Source organism: Solanum tuberosum, unplaced genomic scaffold (assembly GCF_000226075.1).
Source record: "Solanum tuberosum cultivar DM 1-3 516 R44 unplaced genomic scaffold, SolTub_3.0 scf00066, whole genome shotgun sequence".
NCBI lineage: Eukaryota > Viridiplantae > Streptophyta > Magnoliopsida > Solanales > Solanaceae > Solanum > Solanum tuberosum.
The window spans coordinates 1,805,113-1,822,164 of NW_006238989.1; positions in this window are offsets into that span (position 1 = coordinate 1,805,113).

The window sequence follows — 17,052 nt, forward strand, 5'->3', positions numbered from 1 at the left end:
TTCATTACTTTAGTTCATTATGGGATAAGATATTGTTACTAGATACCCCTCTTCAACTCACGGTTGTGTATCCATCTCAAACCCAACATTCATTCATTGGATAGCTCATAGGAGAATAGCCTTTCAACTATGAATCCCATATTGTGAGAAAAGTCCTTTCACAACATGTCTTTATCATTCATTAGAGTACAATTGAGAATAGCCTTTCAATCAACCCATCATCATTAACATAATCATAGAAACTTCATTTATTAGTCATTCATGATTGTGTGTATGTGAGAATAACCTTTCACATATAGCCTCCTCATTCGTAGGTGTTAATTGAGAAATAACATTCAATAATAACACAATTACATTCTAAACATCATCATTATACTATCATTGAAATCACACACATATACTTCACATCATGATCCTTCATAGATCCTTCATGAAATTACCCTCCAAGGCCATACATCAATCACAACCCAAAAATTTAAGATACTACAATATATAAGGCAATTAACATGATTCAATAACTAATTCAATATAAACATACACAATTCAACATACTTTCCTAATCAATCAATTTCCAATTACAATCCACAACTCAAGAATTTGGGGAAAAACATGGGTTCATAGGAGTAATCATCTTAAATAACCATTAAAACATCAATTAAACCATGATTCATCACTTACATTCATTTTGAAACAATTTGGAATTGAACCCATGCATAGATTGAAAACTAGGGTTTTTGGGGAACCTTGGAGACTTGAAATCAACTTTGAAATTGGCTCCTTGAGAGAAACTAAGGCAAGGATGAAGATCACCATAACTTTAAGGAATAAATGCACACAAAATTTAAGAATAAATCTGCTCCTTGACCTTGAACTTGCTCTTCAATGGAGTTTCTAGAGAGAGAACTTTTGGAGAGGTTGGGAGGTTTCTATTTTGTGTTTCGAAATAATGAGTAGAAAATAGAGTTTAATACTTTAAAAACCCTTAAAATATCTTAATAAACCAATAATAACTGTCCATTAACTCAATTAACTAATTAAAGAATTTACCAAACTAACCCCTCATTTGGCCGACTTTAGACAGCAAGCAGGTGCCACCCATGAAACCCCCACCCACGGACCGTGGGTGGGGTCATGCCCCATACTTTCACTTCTTGGTTTAAAACTAAAACATGGTTTATAGGGCCTTGACCTATGGAGGCAATCCACGGGGCATGGATGGACCTACGGGGCGTAGGTCACCACACTTGGGCAGATATTTGGTTTCTTGGGGTCTTGGGGGTTAGGCTTTAAGGTCCTCCTTAAAGACCCCTAGGGTGGTCTTTGGGGATTCATACCTTGACGTTTAACCCCTAAACCCCTCAACCTAAGCTTGGGACAACATTAAGCAACTCATAATGTCACACCAAACTCAAAACAAAATTGTTAGGCTCTAGTTTCACCCATTCATTTTACGGGTCGTTACAATAGAATATAATTTCCATCGTGAGCATGGAAAACCTGTAACAAAGTCCATATTTCTTTCCTCCCACTTCAATAATAGAATGGATATCCCTTAAGAAAGCCCACTGGTTTCTGGTTCTTGACCTTCACCTACTGACAATTAAGACATTGGTCTATGAACTCAGTAATACCTTTCTTCACCCCCAAGCCACCAGTAACTCTCTTTATTATCATAATACATCTTTGTAGAACTTGGGTGAATCTATTATCAAGAATAGTGTACTTCTACCAAAATCTACCGTCGAAGGCCTTTATTGTCTGGAAAACGCAATCGATGTCCATGTCTCAGGATTTCATCTTCTACTATATTGAAAGCTAAAGAGTCATGTTGCTTAACCTTTCCCCTGAGCTTCTCAAAAATGGGATGCTTATTTTTTCTGCCGTCACCTCCTCAACTAGAGATGCTATGGTTATGCCCCAAATTGTTACCTTTTCATTAAAATCTAAAAAAATCACCCCCAAGTTAGTTAGTTGATGAGGTTCTTAGGATATCTACCGCTTCTCAACTCACAAATATGATAATTTGCACATAGACCTATGACTTAGGGAATCAACTAATACATTCACCTTCCTTGGATGTTAATTATTGCCCACATCATAAAAAAATTTCCCAACTTGAGCCATTGAAATTGTTGTAGATACAACTCTTTTTGCCTGAAAATGTACTGGAGAATTCTATGATATGGATAGAGATCAATATGCATGCCGTATAAGTAATACCTCCAAATCATCAAGGAATGAATAACTACGACCAACTCTTAATCATGGATCAGTTAGCTTTCTCCTGCTTCTTTAGGTATCTAAAAGAATAAGTAATTACCTACCATGTTGCATTAGAATACAATCCAACTCGTTGCCTGAAGCATTCAAATGCACTGCATAGCCTTCTAGACCCTCTGGTAAAGTAAAATATGGGGTTGAAGCTAATCTATCTTTTAGCTCCTGAAAGCTTTGTTCACATGTTGTGGTCCATTGAAACATAGCCTCTTTATGGGTTAGCTAAGTCAATGGTGCTGAAATTGAACGTAATCCTACTAGGAACCTCCTATATTAGCCTACAAACCCCAAAAATATATGTACCTCCGTTGGGATCATGCATCTAGGGCACATCATCACGGCCTCATTCTTCTACAAGTAGACTCGTATACAAGAAAATGATACAATATGGCCTAAGAAGGCCATAGAATACAACCACAACTCAAACTTCAAGAGCTTAGCATGCAACTATTGACCTCTGAGTACCTAAAGAAGCGCTCGGAGATTGTCTCTATGCTCTGAATGTAATCATGAATGTAAGAGCATATAATCAATAAACACAATCACAACCGAGTCTAATAATGTCCTAAATATGTTATTCATAAGGTCTATAAATATTGTTGCCGCATTTATCAATCGAAAGACATCAGAAGAAACTCAAAGCCATATCGGGTCCTGAAGCTTGTCATTGGAATATCATACTCTAGAACCTGCACATGATGGTACCCTAAACATAAATAAATCTTTAAGAAATATTCGTCACCTTGTAGTTGGTCAAACAAATCATCAATCATTGATAACATGTGTTTGTTCTTTATGGTAACCTTATTGAGTTATCGATAGTCTAAACACATGCACAATGACCCATCTTTCTTTCGTACAAACAATACAGGGGAACCCCCACACTGACACGCTAAGCCTGATGAAGCCCTTATTTAACATGTCTTTTAGTTCCTCTTTTAATTCCTTCAATTCTTCAAGTGTGCTATACAGAGGAATTCATATTGGTTGGAAAACTGGAAAGGTCTCAGTAGAAAAACATAAACTCCCGTTCTGGAGCAATACCAAGGAGATCATCTGGAGAGAAATATACAAATTCACCAACCACTGGAATAGATGGTACGGTCGACAGATCTACATCTACATCAAAACCCTAACGATATGATAAATGGGGCCTTTAGCAATCAAAATTTTCTCTTGAATATATAAAAATAAATGTACCCTTTGGATTACTCTATTACCATTCTACTCTCGAAATACCTCTTGTTCCACTTAATATGGGAAGATTATAAGTCTTGTCGATCCATTAAAGCATAAGTATGATTCTGTCCAAAACTAGACCTATATACTCCCCCTCAACCTCGTCCTCTACATGATGAAGTTTGTGCCCCTCTCTCCCAAGAATTTACTGAAGTTGATGATCCCACTGTTGATCAGACCCTTTATTATAGACCGTGTTAGTCCTTCAATGGGCAATATCTATGAACATGACCCTCCAGTCCATAAAAAAACATGTTGTGGAGTCTTCAGGACATTTTTCAATATGTGATATACAATAAATATCAAAATGCAGTAGAATTGATTTTGAATAATTTCAACGGAAGTACTACTATAAGCAAGATGCTAATGAGCTTTCACTCGAACTGGTCTGCCACTAGTGATCTAACATGCTATCTTGGGATTGTTGTGGTCGTTAACTTGGTGGTCTCTTTAAATACCAATTTTAAGACCCCCTTGAGCTTTTAGTTGGACAAGTAGGCCTATTCTTTTTTTGGGAATCTAACTTAACCCTCTAAGTTGTCTATCACTGATGTCACAACCTATCTATATTTTATCTAAAGGACTACGATATGTCTAATTAATTATTACACGCATCAATAGTGCAGACTCAACAACAATTATAATCCAAAAAACTTAACCCTTATGACTCAGCTATATATCACGTTCTAAACGAAATAATGGTAACTTTCCTTAGTGATGTCGGTAGCTTCCTCTTTGTAGAATTTGGTGCAAAACACATGTAGAAACAAGTTCTACTTCACACGACTTGCATATTTTCTAGGATACGACATTTTTCTGATACCAAATTTGTCACATCCCAAACACAAGAGGTGCAACAAGCACTTGATGCAAAAACATAGGCATGAGCCAACCCTGTTGAACCACTTGCTAATAGTGCATGGCAACCACACACAGTCATAAATACAAACAAGTAGATCTCGACTTAAAACTAAGCCATTAGCCAGCAAGGCCCCTATCAATAGCACTACAAAGAAAACAGATGCACCCTATCGTTCATATAAAGCAATAACTAGCTAGCATGAAAGCCTATTTGGGCCGTCGAGGAAACCATGGTATCTAGGAAAGCATAAATGTTATGTGGGACATCAAAATCACCATGATCTCTATACATAAATTGAAAATAGGTACATATATAAACAATATGTCAACAAGTAATCAAACATCAGCCAACTAGAAAGCAAGGCCAACATGGCCAAAAATATGACTATACAACCCAACACATTAGTATACAACCTACTATTAATATAACACTTGGACAGGAAATGACCCCGGCCTACCAAAAATCTTCAAAAAGCAAAACAAGAAAACCTCTAGGACTCTGGCAACCCCTGGGAGAAAGGAGTCAACCAATCTGCTGGATAGGCGGCTTTGCTACTTGGTAGGTGTATCTTGTCGTTGCTTAGGACCTGCAAATATGAATGCAGCTCCTCCTGGAAAGGTGTGTCAGTACAAAATAATGTATTGGGCATGTAAGATAAACATAAAGTTGAAACTGAAGTATAAGTACTGAATAAAAAGGCAAGGGTGAAACCGAAGTACAATACCTTAGCTCCATATAACATGAAAATATAAGTATGTAACAAGCAGTAACCTATTTTTGTTCCCATAAGTCTTGTAGGTACAAACAACACACAACCCTATAGGTCCTAGCGAGACTAAATAGTCACGCAATACCCATATTAGCCCCCTTACCTAGATTTCAATGATAATCTAATTTGAACTGTCTAAATGTACAAGTGCCATAAATGAATGCAAATCTGACGCTTTGTGGTACAATACATATATGTTGACCTGTAGGTCTACCATAAATCAACAACAACTTGGCTTTGTAGTACAATACATATATGTTGTCCCATAGGTATTGCCTACTTGACCAGTAGGCACAATCTACCTGGCCAGTAGGCTCTGTCTACATGGCCCGTAGGCTCGATCTACCTAGCCCTTAAGATTAGTAAAAGAATCAATATGTATGCTTAAGAACCCTGCAATGTCAGTGTCTTTTGAGGCCAAAACAAGCCCATAGACAACAGCCAGACGATAAAAGATCAAAACAATAACAAGTAATCATAATTAGTGAAAATATAATCATAATGTTTTTTTCTAGGCCACTAAGCAAGAAGTAGAGTGTTGTCGATGGACATTATATCATATGGTCTTTTCCAACTCAATAGGATAAGGATGTAATGTAGATAATTATAATTCACCATCCATAACAAGCTTGGGACATTAGGATCATGGCAGAAGAGAAATCATAGCCAAAACATATGTTTCAACCAAATCCGAAAAGGTCTCTCTATTAAGCTTGTCAAACCAAAAGCAATGCAAGAACATGAACATCAACAACGTTCAAAGAACGAGCCATGTCTAATCAATAAGGTGCAATTTCAACATTCGTGACCAGCCAAGTCCATACAATAAAATGAGTCCATAAAGAACAATAATCATTAGCTAAATCCATTGAAAATATTCCAACAACATTTCAAAGGAGCGAAAAGCTCCCAAGGAAACAAAACTAGGCATACTTCAAGTTGTTCTATGAAAAAACCATCGTACACGACTCTAATAAGAATAAAACCAACCCCCAATAACCTTAACACCATCAATAAATAACAATAATAGCAAAACAAAATAAGATAAAGGGGCTGCCCATGGCCATCATATCGAAAATACCACATCGTGGCTCAAAAATCTTTAAAAATTATACTAAGACATGGAATTATTGAGGAGAGTTGTACAAATAAGATTACCTCAACCAATATGACTGAAATAATAATATTGAGATTCTTCCTCCTTGAAACAACGAAAACCCGAGAATAAATCGACAAGAAATTATACCACCAATAGGAACTCGTGACTTAGAGCTACTCCAGTTAAAATTTCGAGTTGAAAGCATCAACACCCATGGATGATTTATTAGCTTGAGTTCTGATTTTTCTGAGTTATTGAATTAGTTCTAACGAATAAAATGAAGGAGATGGGTGTCTTTAATGAATAACCGATATGGGAGCTGGACCCACTTCCATGTGTCTGCTTGTGAAGTCTCACGAAAAAGTGCATATCTCTCAATTTTGAAGTCATATGGATGAACGGTTTACTGTGTTTGAAACAGGACTTGTAGACCTCAGGTTTTAGGATAAAATTGTTGAGACATCTCACCCTAAATTACAGAGAATTCCTTAACGACATTTACAATAATATCAACCGACTTTTATTTCGCAACTTCCTTAATTTTAAAACTTAATATACAAACTTTGTGCACTCAAAATTACTCATATAACATCCTTCCTAATATGGTATGTAATCTTACTTTTAATTCCAAAGGTACGAGTTAATTCAAACGTTCAAACGGGCGGGGTGTCACAACATCAACCCATTTGAATAGGTTTTGTACACCAGACATCAATCCAATCATTGCTGTTTCAACTATAGCTACAATCATTTCAAGCAAAGAGTGTGCAAGTTTTTTTTAGTTGGTGGTCGTTTGAGTAAGTTACTTTCATTAGTGCGTCTCAAGTTCTATGATTGGGTTGGGGTTATGATGATGATCCTCTCGATGTAGTGTGCTCTCTTATTGAGGCATGTCCCGACTCTTTTGGATTTGGCACTTTTGGAGGCTCGTGGATAGAAGGTTGGTTTCCTAAATTTTGCAATTTGCACTGTTTGATGGTTGGTGCTTCCGCATCTCCTCTTTGATCCACATCAATCATCTAAATAGTGGGGAAGAAACATCAAAAGGAAATTACATCAACACCATTTACTGATTAGGACTTGGAAGGGCATAAAGAGAGCTTTTATTTTGGGCGTTTCGTTGTATTTATACTGCAACAATATCCCCATAGTTTACATTCCCACTTATTATCAATAAAGCATCGAATATGGCAGCTTCATTGTGGACTCGTTGATAACTTTCGGAAGACATGATCCAAGCATACACAAATTTAGGCAAAAGTTTTTCTTCAAATTATGACGAGAAATCTCGCCGCCCATAGTCTCCAGGTTGAATGGCTCACCTAAATAGTATTAGCAACCCATAAGAGTTGGCTACTCTTTTTTGCGATTTTCTCAGCACACACAGAGCCTTTCATTGTCTTTTATCACATAAGAGTGAGTTACTCTCCTCTAGTGTCATATCTACCTCCACACCCCTCACAAGAACCGGAGGCAGGTTCAAAAGATTTACCACTAGCCCACGAAGGCCCATTGAATCCTGCCTTGATTGTTATGAGGCATAATATTCCATGAGTAACTCTGAGAAGGACTCACTGAGGCATATGCAAGGGGGGCTCTTGCACCCAATTTCTAGTGGATAATTGTTGTACATTATTAGGAAATTCCTCTCCTACCTAGGCTAGGTTGAACCTTCTCTATGGTATTAAAGTTTTGTTGGATTTGGAGAGGGTTTATCTCTCCTTCATTTCCTAAACTACAAATCGGATTAGCTCCACTTCATTAACTATATTTGTGGAGCCTTTTCTATGCCCTTACTTTTTATATTTCCCTTATCGTTCAAAGAAGTGGGCTTGTGGTTTCGCTTACTTTATTGGCCCCGTTAGAAGTCATTTTCTGCTAGAAAAAATGAGAGATAAATCTAGCTCGATATATAATTGGATTTTTTTAATTTAGAAGAGGAAAAAGAAACTAAAAGAAGTTATAAAAGAAATGCAAGAATAATTAAGCATTTAATGATAACAATGAGATAGGCATTTGACGGAAGCGTAGATGTGAGATTGTACTCTACTAGAGAAAACAACTTCTGCAAAGAAAAATTTTATAGAGAATAGGGTGAACCGGTTTTACATCAGTGTCTTGCCAATTGAGAAATGCATCTTGCAAGTGAAACGTCAGTAGAGGGCATGGGAATTTTGAAATTCCACACTTGACTAGTGATGCTCCTGCAAACTGTAAGGCAACTATTGTGAAGCATCACTGCTTCAAAAGCTCCACTTTAACCAAAAATGTTCCAATTTCAATTCAAAACTTCACATCTCATTTCCAAAGGGTATCAAGACTTCCCCAAAGGCTTCTATTGGTAATTTCAAACAAACATTAACAATTTCCCTTAAGAAGGACGTCACCCCATCTATTATTGGGAATCATCAAGCATACAAGTTGGAAATTTTAGCACTTAAGCACTCTCATTCACAATTTCTTCCTCGCCAATAGATAAAAATTACCCACTTCAATTCAAAAAAGAAGAAGACATGTAACCCATTCAAAAATTCATGTCCAAAATAAAAGTATTTACATCATGATGAATTTACCCTTAAGAAAGATGTCAACCAATCTACACAGGGCAACTTCGTGGTGTACGCAAACACAAATGGATTGCTCAAAATTCACCCCAAACTCAAATTTTAAGCCAACTGCAAAGAATTTCACATGTTATTTAGCTTTCTCAAGTAGATTCACATTAAATCTACATATTTCAAAGCATAGGAATCCTTTATATAGCATCAATTTCAAGTTCAACAAATAGGTTTTGAATAAAAATAAACTATATCATGAAATAATTACCACATTGTCACATTATGAAGTTTAGAATCACAAAAATAGGGTAACATATTATGCATTGCAAAGAGTGAGGAGAGAAAGCAAAGAGCTACAATGGATTATTTTATTTTCCCATTCAAGAACATCACCAAAAAGGATTTCCTAATTTGAGAGAAGAGAGGGTTTGGAGTGACAAGGTAGAAGAGAAAATGGGGATTTAAGTAGAAATGAGAAGAGGAAATTGATGGTTTTTATAGTGAATGGAGGTTATGAATGTGGGAAATAGAGTTGTGGGTGATGAATGGGTGTTGAAAATAGCAAAGGCTTTTGGGATTTTGGGTTTTGGGAAAAGGTGGTCAAAATCCGGTCCTTTATTTCTTCAAGAGTCTAAACTGAAACACTTTTCATATTTACTTGACTTTCATTCGTCCGGTAATAAACCAATCACTGCCGACAAGATGTATATTCAATACAATGCTAAAGAATTCTTGCCAGTTCACTGACTAGAATTTACACTTCGACAAGCGTTGCACAATTCTCAACCGGTGGTTCGTTTGTCAAACATATGCTCCAAAAATTCGTCTAGTTATTTGATGGGAACATGCATTTTACTGGAATTGTACCATTTTCAACCGGCGTATCGGATGTTGGCACCGATGAACAAGATACATAATTTTTCAACTTTTTTGCATAGCATCTTTTTGTACCCTTGCAAACATATCGAAAACAAAAAAGAGTGGATTAAAAAGATATCTTTAAAACACTTGGGTTGCCTCCCAAGAAACACTTCACTAATTGTCACAGTACGATGCTAGTACCTTTAGATTACCCTTTGTTGTGTGGAACTTCTCCCTCCAGAGGATCCTTCACCAAATCATCCAGGTGTAATTCATGGACACAAATTTACACTCATCAGGTTGATTTATAGGTGTTCCCGTATTTAACTTCACCAAATCTTCTCTGACTCTAAATTGGAGCTCACCATGCTCCATTTCAACAAATGCTCGACCCATATCAAGGAATGGTCATCCTTAAGTGATAGGTACATGTAGATCCACATCATAATCAAGCACTACAAAATACACTAGAAAAGTTAACTTGTCCACTTTGACTAAGACACTAGATGGTATGTTAATTTCCTTCTTCTGTCATGACCCAGGATTACCCCTAGACGTAACATGATGTAACAAGCCTTTAGCATATTTATTACATAGGCTAATAGAAAATCTGGGGAAATTTAAAACTTTCTTTAAAACATAATATCAAAAACGTTTCATAAAAGCAGATGTTTTTCGAACATCTTTGTCTCAAACCATCTATGAATAACATGAATTAAAGTCTTGGAACACAGCCCATATAAAGTCTAAAACATAAGAAAAGTAATAGGTTCGTCCTCGAAATTATGAGGACTCACCAAATCTTCAATCTTCTTAGCTCCTTAGAAAACCTATCTCCCAAGTAGCACTTTAATCTCCAAACCCTACATTTGATTAGAATGTGGGCAATATGCGTTAGTACAAAATGTACCAAGTATGAAAGCTAACATACCATCATAAAACATCTCAAATGGTTAGTCAACATAAGACATAGTCATAAGAGATAATAACATAAACTCCAATAAGATAACATAATATCATAAGTCAACATAATGCAAGATATATGAACATAAGAAGTAAATCATACTTATAGCATAGCCTTACTTAACCTTCATAATTACAATAAGCCAACTCTAACATCATAAGTATCATATAAGGATTATTGACTCTTATTCATCTATACCATAATAGTGCCATTCTCAAGTAACCTCAAAAGCATACAAGTGCAAAGCAAGAATAGCATCCCATAATACTACCCAAGCCATGTATCCCTTCTTAGTCATCTTAATCATAGTCTATATACATAGTTTAATTTTCTAGGCTTCTCTACCATAAGGGCACCATACTTCTAGGAAACCTCAAAGCACACTTGTGCAATGCATGAAAAACATCCCATAATACCCTTCACACTAATCATAACTTTGAAGCCATCCTAGTCATATTCTCCCTACTTTGGTCTCATTATTTACTTAATTTCTCATAACTAAGGGAGTCTCTCACCTTTAGTCACTAAAGTAATGAAGGAAACTATGGAACAATCCTATCTCAAATCATTCTCTTTAGTAACCCTAAGTCATACTTGTGCAATGCAATCATACCATCCCATAATACTAATCATGCTAAGTATTACTTCTAGGTCCTTTTACTAATACTTCTTGGTTTGGAACCTAGTTCCTCTCTTTATCTTTAGAACACTATGAGGTACTCTCTTAAGCACATCTTAGTTCACTTATAACTTGAACCCTATGATATACCACTTTTAGTATGTCTAAGTTCATTACTAGCATGGATACTAGGAGATACTTACTTAAGTATATCTCACTCCATTATACTTGGAACCCTATGAAATACTCTATAAAGTATGTCTAAGTTCCTTCTTTACATGGACCCTATGAGATGCTATCTTAAAGAAGTCTAAGTCCATCTACACCCTAGAACACTATGAGTTACTTCATTAAGTAAGTCTTAGTTCATTATGCTTTGAACACTATGAGATGCTTCTCAAGCATGTCTTAGTTCATTAGATATAGAGATTGCTACTAGGAACCTTGACGCAACTATGTGAAGGATCCCATCTCATGAGACCTAACTATGGGAAAACTCACACTCTACTATGCAAAAGTTCCTCCTTGTACTTAGATGGTCATCACATAAGCTAGGTATGGTTCTCCTTTCTACTTGGAGCCCAGATCCTTTCTTGTGTGACACTCCTTCTCATTGTCAATATCCACTTGGAGCCAAGCATACATCCTAAGGTTTACTTGTTAAGCCTTGCTTAACATTCATCTCTCATGGAAGGATGTCCTTGACAATCCATCCATGCTCAACTGATTCTATCACTTCATACTTTCAAGCATTCATAAAGTAGACTAGGTTAGTATAGGCCTTTCAACATAAACCCACCCATTAGATTTTATTCATCACATTGACCCTACTCTCAAGCCCTAGAGATTTAACATTCATGACTACAAGCCTTCATCTCAAAGATTTACTTCATTCTATCCTTATTCATATCTATATTACAGGGCATTAAATAAAAAGGCTTCTTCTTAAGCAATTCTCATCTTATTCCTCATTACTAGGTGATTCTAGGCATAATTCTTCTTAAAGATTCAATTCCAACTTTACAACTCAAGATCAATCATATTCAATTAGGCTAAGTTCAATTCATGATTATGTGTTCCTAACCTTGAACAATTACTACTCATGACATTGTTACAAGAAGGTCACTCATGAACCTTCAATTTGCCCTTTAATGACATCAACCCACAAATCATGAAACTCATCAAGAAAACTAGGGTTAAACATTTAAACCACATAATTTCATCAGAATATCACAATTAAATGAAAAATTATCCATAAACAAGTACTATCCAACACTTTGGAATCATATTCAACTACATCCACACATTGGAAATAACCCTAGCTTAGATTGGGGTTCTTCTTCACAAATTAGTGGAAATCATAGGGGACTCTATGGGTGGAAGAACCCATAGATGAAAATATAAACATAACTTAATTCAAAGCCCTACTAACCTTGCTTCAATGGTGAGATTCAACCTAGCCTCCTTCTCTTTTTCTCCTTCTTCCTCTTCTTCTTCTTAGGTTTTCTTGATAGAAAATTATTTGAGTGGAGAGGATTTTGGGGTTTTGATTTGGGTCTAGTGTAAAGTAATTTAGAATTGGGGGTTAAAGACTTAAAATACTATAAATAGGTGAACGAAATACATATAAAATGACCACCACTTAAAACTAGTCAAATAGGATTTTACCCCAATGTCCCTCACTTGGCAGCCCCGTCCCAGGCACCATGGCCACTTGGACGGTCCATCAAGGGCACCAGGGCCCGTGGTGGAGCCTGTGGTCCCTTGACCAGTGGCTACCCCAATTTCCCAAGACCCTAAAACTCCCTAAAACACTAAGGCACCTTCACGGGCACTTTGACGGGCAGTGGTCAAGCCAACGGCTTGTGAAGTGCCTCGTGAACTTGGGGCAGTCTCTTGGCCTCAAGGCCTTGACTCCCAAGTGTCTAAGGAATCTCCACGGGGTCTTCATGGACCTTTTTCCACACCACTAGTCGTGAAGGTGGTCGTGAATCCTTAGGCAGTAGCTTGCCAAGGTCGGGCAACCTTGGCCCTTTGGCTTAGGCTTGCCCTTTTGCCTTGATACTTGCCTCCCAAGCTCAACCAAACTCTCTAAGGTCATCTAGGCTACTAGGTCTAATACATACCTTGACGTTTATCCACTAAACTCCTCATTCTAACCACGTAAAGTCTCGACTATGACTCAAATTGTTAACATCACACTCTAGAACCCTAGCTCTTGGCTCTAGTTTAGTCTACTAAATTTCCGGGTGTTACATCTTCACTGAGCAATCTGCCATTAGTAACATCAAAGTAGCGGGTGTGGGATTGCCAATACCCAACTTCTTGATAATTAAAAAATACATCAAATTAATGCTTTCTCCAAAGCCACACAAGGCTATCAATTTTTCGCACCCCAATGGTCCATGGAATGGTAAACGCTCCTGGACCCTCTTTCTTTGTAGCCAAGATGTTGGCCATCGCAAAATTGCAATAGTGAGATATATCATTTGTACCTATTGTGACTACCCTCTATTGTTGTAGCAACCAACTCCTTCGTGGACTTTGAATACATCAACATTTGTAATAAAGCATCAATTAGTGGAATAGTACCGGATAACTCGTTGAACTGATCTACAAACATGTTAAATTGATCAGTGTTTGTGGATAAAGAGGGGAAACAATTTAGCACATCACGTGTAGAGGGCTTATCCCGTGTTTCTTATTCAACACAAATCATCATCTTTGGAAGATCGTTCTCCTTCTCTTTATCAATGATCATATCTTTCTCAAATTTAAATTCTTTATCAACCACAGTTTGGATAGGTGCACTAGGCTTCACCCTATTATCGACCTTCTCAGAAGCAACCTTCTTTGGTACACTTTGGAATCTTTAAGCACTTTGCCACTACTTGTGACTATCTTCATACAATGACCAACATTTTTTGGTTCAAAATAGTATCACTAGGGCATGTACCTTTAGCTCTATTACTCACTATAGCCAATAAAATATTCATTTTGGCCTCCAAGTGATTTTTCAAGGTGGAGTGGGAACTAACGATTTGACTTAGATTAGATACATCACTCTTGAGTTCCTTAACTTTATCGTTCATAGATTTGACCCTTCATAGAAATCAGTTCAACCTATAATCGATTTTTGAACTAGCTAGGTCACTCATGTTTTCTTGTTTAAGAGGCGCATCAGATTTTGTGGAGGGACATATGGGTTTGAACTACAATGATCGTACCTATCATCTCTTCTTGCTCGAACTTTCTCACGCCACTACTTTTTTCATTCTCTCGACATACAATTTCTATCTCTCCAACCATGATTCTAATCTTAAGGATTCCATCGACCTTGGCTTTTCACTTGTTACCCCGATTGAGAATCTGACCATTGATTTTCCAAGTATTTAATAATGCCATCAAATGAGGCGTAACAACCTCTTCTTCAAGCCCTGATGCACTAGGTACCCCAATCACATTTACACTTTTTGTTTCAATACCAAACATATGATGGGCTAGGAACTTCAAAATGTGTCATCATTTTAGCCATAAGTTCATCTAAATCCTGCTTGCTTCTTCTCGTCTCATTTGTCTTTATGGACGTAGCTACACCTACCGACCTTGCATTATTGTTATTGTATCATGTCATATTGGTCTTGGCCATTTGATCAAGATCAATTGAAGGTATTGGGTATGTGAGACTCATGAAGGAACCTTCAGTCAAATTAATAATCATTGTTATATTTGTTCCATCCAACGAGCAATAGAAAAATTTGTAGCAACAATTAGTTTGACAATCCATGGTTTAAGCATTCAGCCACCTTCTTCTTAAATCTAAGTAACACCTCATGAATAACTTCTAATTGATGTTGATGAATGTTATTAATCTCATCCCTCAATTTCAACATTCGTGAGTGTGGGAAAAGTCTCTCAGGATAGAATTAATTAGTTCAGCCAAAGACAGAGTCAACTCTCGGTACAATTCAGTAAACCAAGAGGTGGCTTCTACAGATTGTGAGAAGATGAACAACCTTAGCCGAATGGACTCAGGGCTAATGTTCTTCACGTTGAAATGGAGACAAACATCCAAAAAATTCATTAGATATCGATTTTCATCTTTAACTGCTTGTTCTCCAATGAACCCTTTATTTGTAGAAGGTGAACTATAATACTAGTAACTTCAAACATAACATTCCCTACCTCCAATTGTAGGTGGATTGCTCCAGCGACACCTAATTCCATAGGCTAATCCTCAAACTCATTGATAAATCTAACCACACTTTCATTCTCGTCTTCTTAACTCACCCTGCACTGTATTTAGCAACCAAAAACACAATCACAAAGTAACAAGAAAATAAAATGAATGAATATTTGAATCTAGAATCAACAAGAGATGATCGTTAATCAATCCTTATGATCAACGAAGCTGTTTGTTTATGAATGGTCAACTAAGTCTCATTTTTTAGGGCATAGACGGCCATCTGGTGAATATTACTCAGCTTAAGAGGTGAGAGTGGAATCACGTGGATTGAAATGTGTGAGATCACTCTAAATTGATTTCACTATTAAAAAGCTAGAAAAATGAATTCTCAACACTCGTATATATAAAATGGTGGAATTTTAGGAAAACATAAATTCACCAATATCAACTAAAAAATAGGGAATCAAAACAAAAATGAACTACCAAGTCTGAAAGAGATTGGAGATGTGTGATATGGGATTGGGGTTTCAACTCATATAGACATAGATTGATCATAACCAAATCAATTGATACATGGAAAACATTTGATCTAGGCTACATTCCATGTTCTCTAAAATTACCAAATGTATATCCCTTGGATTCTCTTAAAATCCAAGACCCTTACTAAGAAAACACCTACTATTATTTTAGTAGACGGACTATACCTAGTTCATTATTAATAAATGAGAAATTACACGGATTATCCCATCACAAGATCAAACCCATAAAGTAATTTCATCAAGTGATCACTATTGAGACTTACTCAACTTTATTTTGCTTTTTCAAGTCAAAGCGTTGTTAGGCAACTCAACTAATGTTTCCAACCACTAATTTTAGATTAAAACTTCAAGACAACAATACATCCATGTCATACAACAAATTTTAGAACTGATCTATCAATACTCATTTGGGGTTTTACAACCCCATTTCGCAGACACACCCCTAGCTAAGTATTTAGTTGCTCATAAAAGAAGGAATAGAAACAATAACCAGATAGAAAATCTCAATTTCAAGCTTATTTGATTAACAAAATCTGAAGAGCTTAGAGTGATGCAAATATAAGGTTTCTTCCTCCACAGAAAGGTTCTTAGCTACAATACTCAAACTAATATTCTATCTTGTTCTTCTCTCTAATAATTTTCTATATCTACTCTCCCTAAATGGGAAGAAGATAAAGGTACATAATCACACAAATATATATTCTATTCTTGGAACATACCAAAGATATCACTTTAATTCTTGAGCATGTTTTTGCCATTCAGATTCCGCTTTTTAACTTGCGCTGCATCGGCTACCACAGTTGTGTAGAACGAATTGGATCGCCTCTTTAGCCTTGAGTTCTTTAAAAAACACCTGTGTTAGGATAAATGGAAAATTGATCACGAATTGTATGCCAATCAATCGTTGGTGCTTAGACAGTTTTGCTTCAATCAAGCCGACGTTTACCAGTTAGACGCCAACTACCTCTTGTGTGACGCCGGTTCCATTGTCGGTGTGCTTCACTAATTCTAAGCTCTGAATCCATCAAACCTTGACTTTTTCAAGGAATTTTTGTATACAAGAGAACTAGGACCTAAAA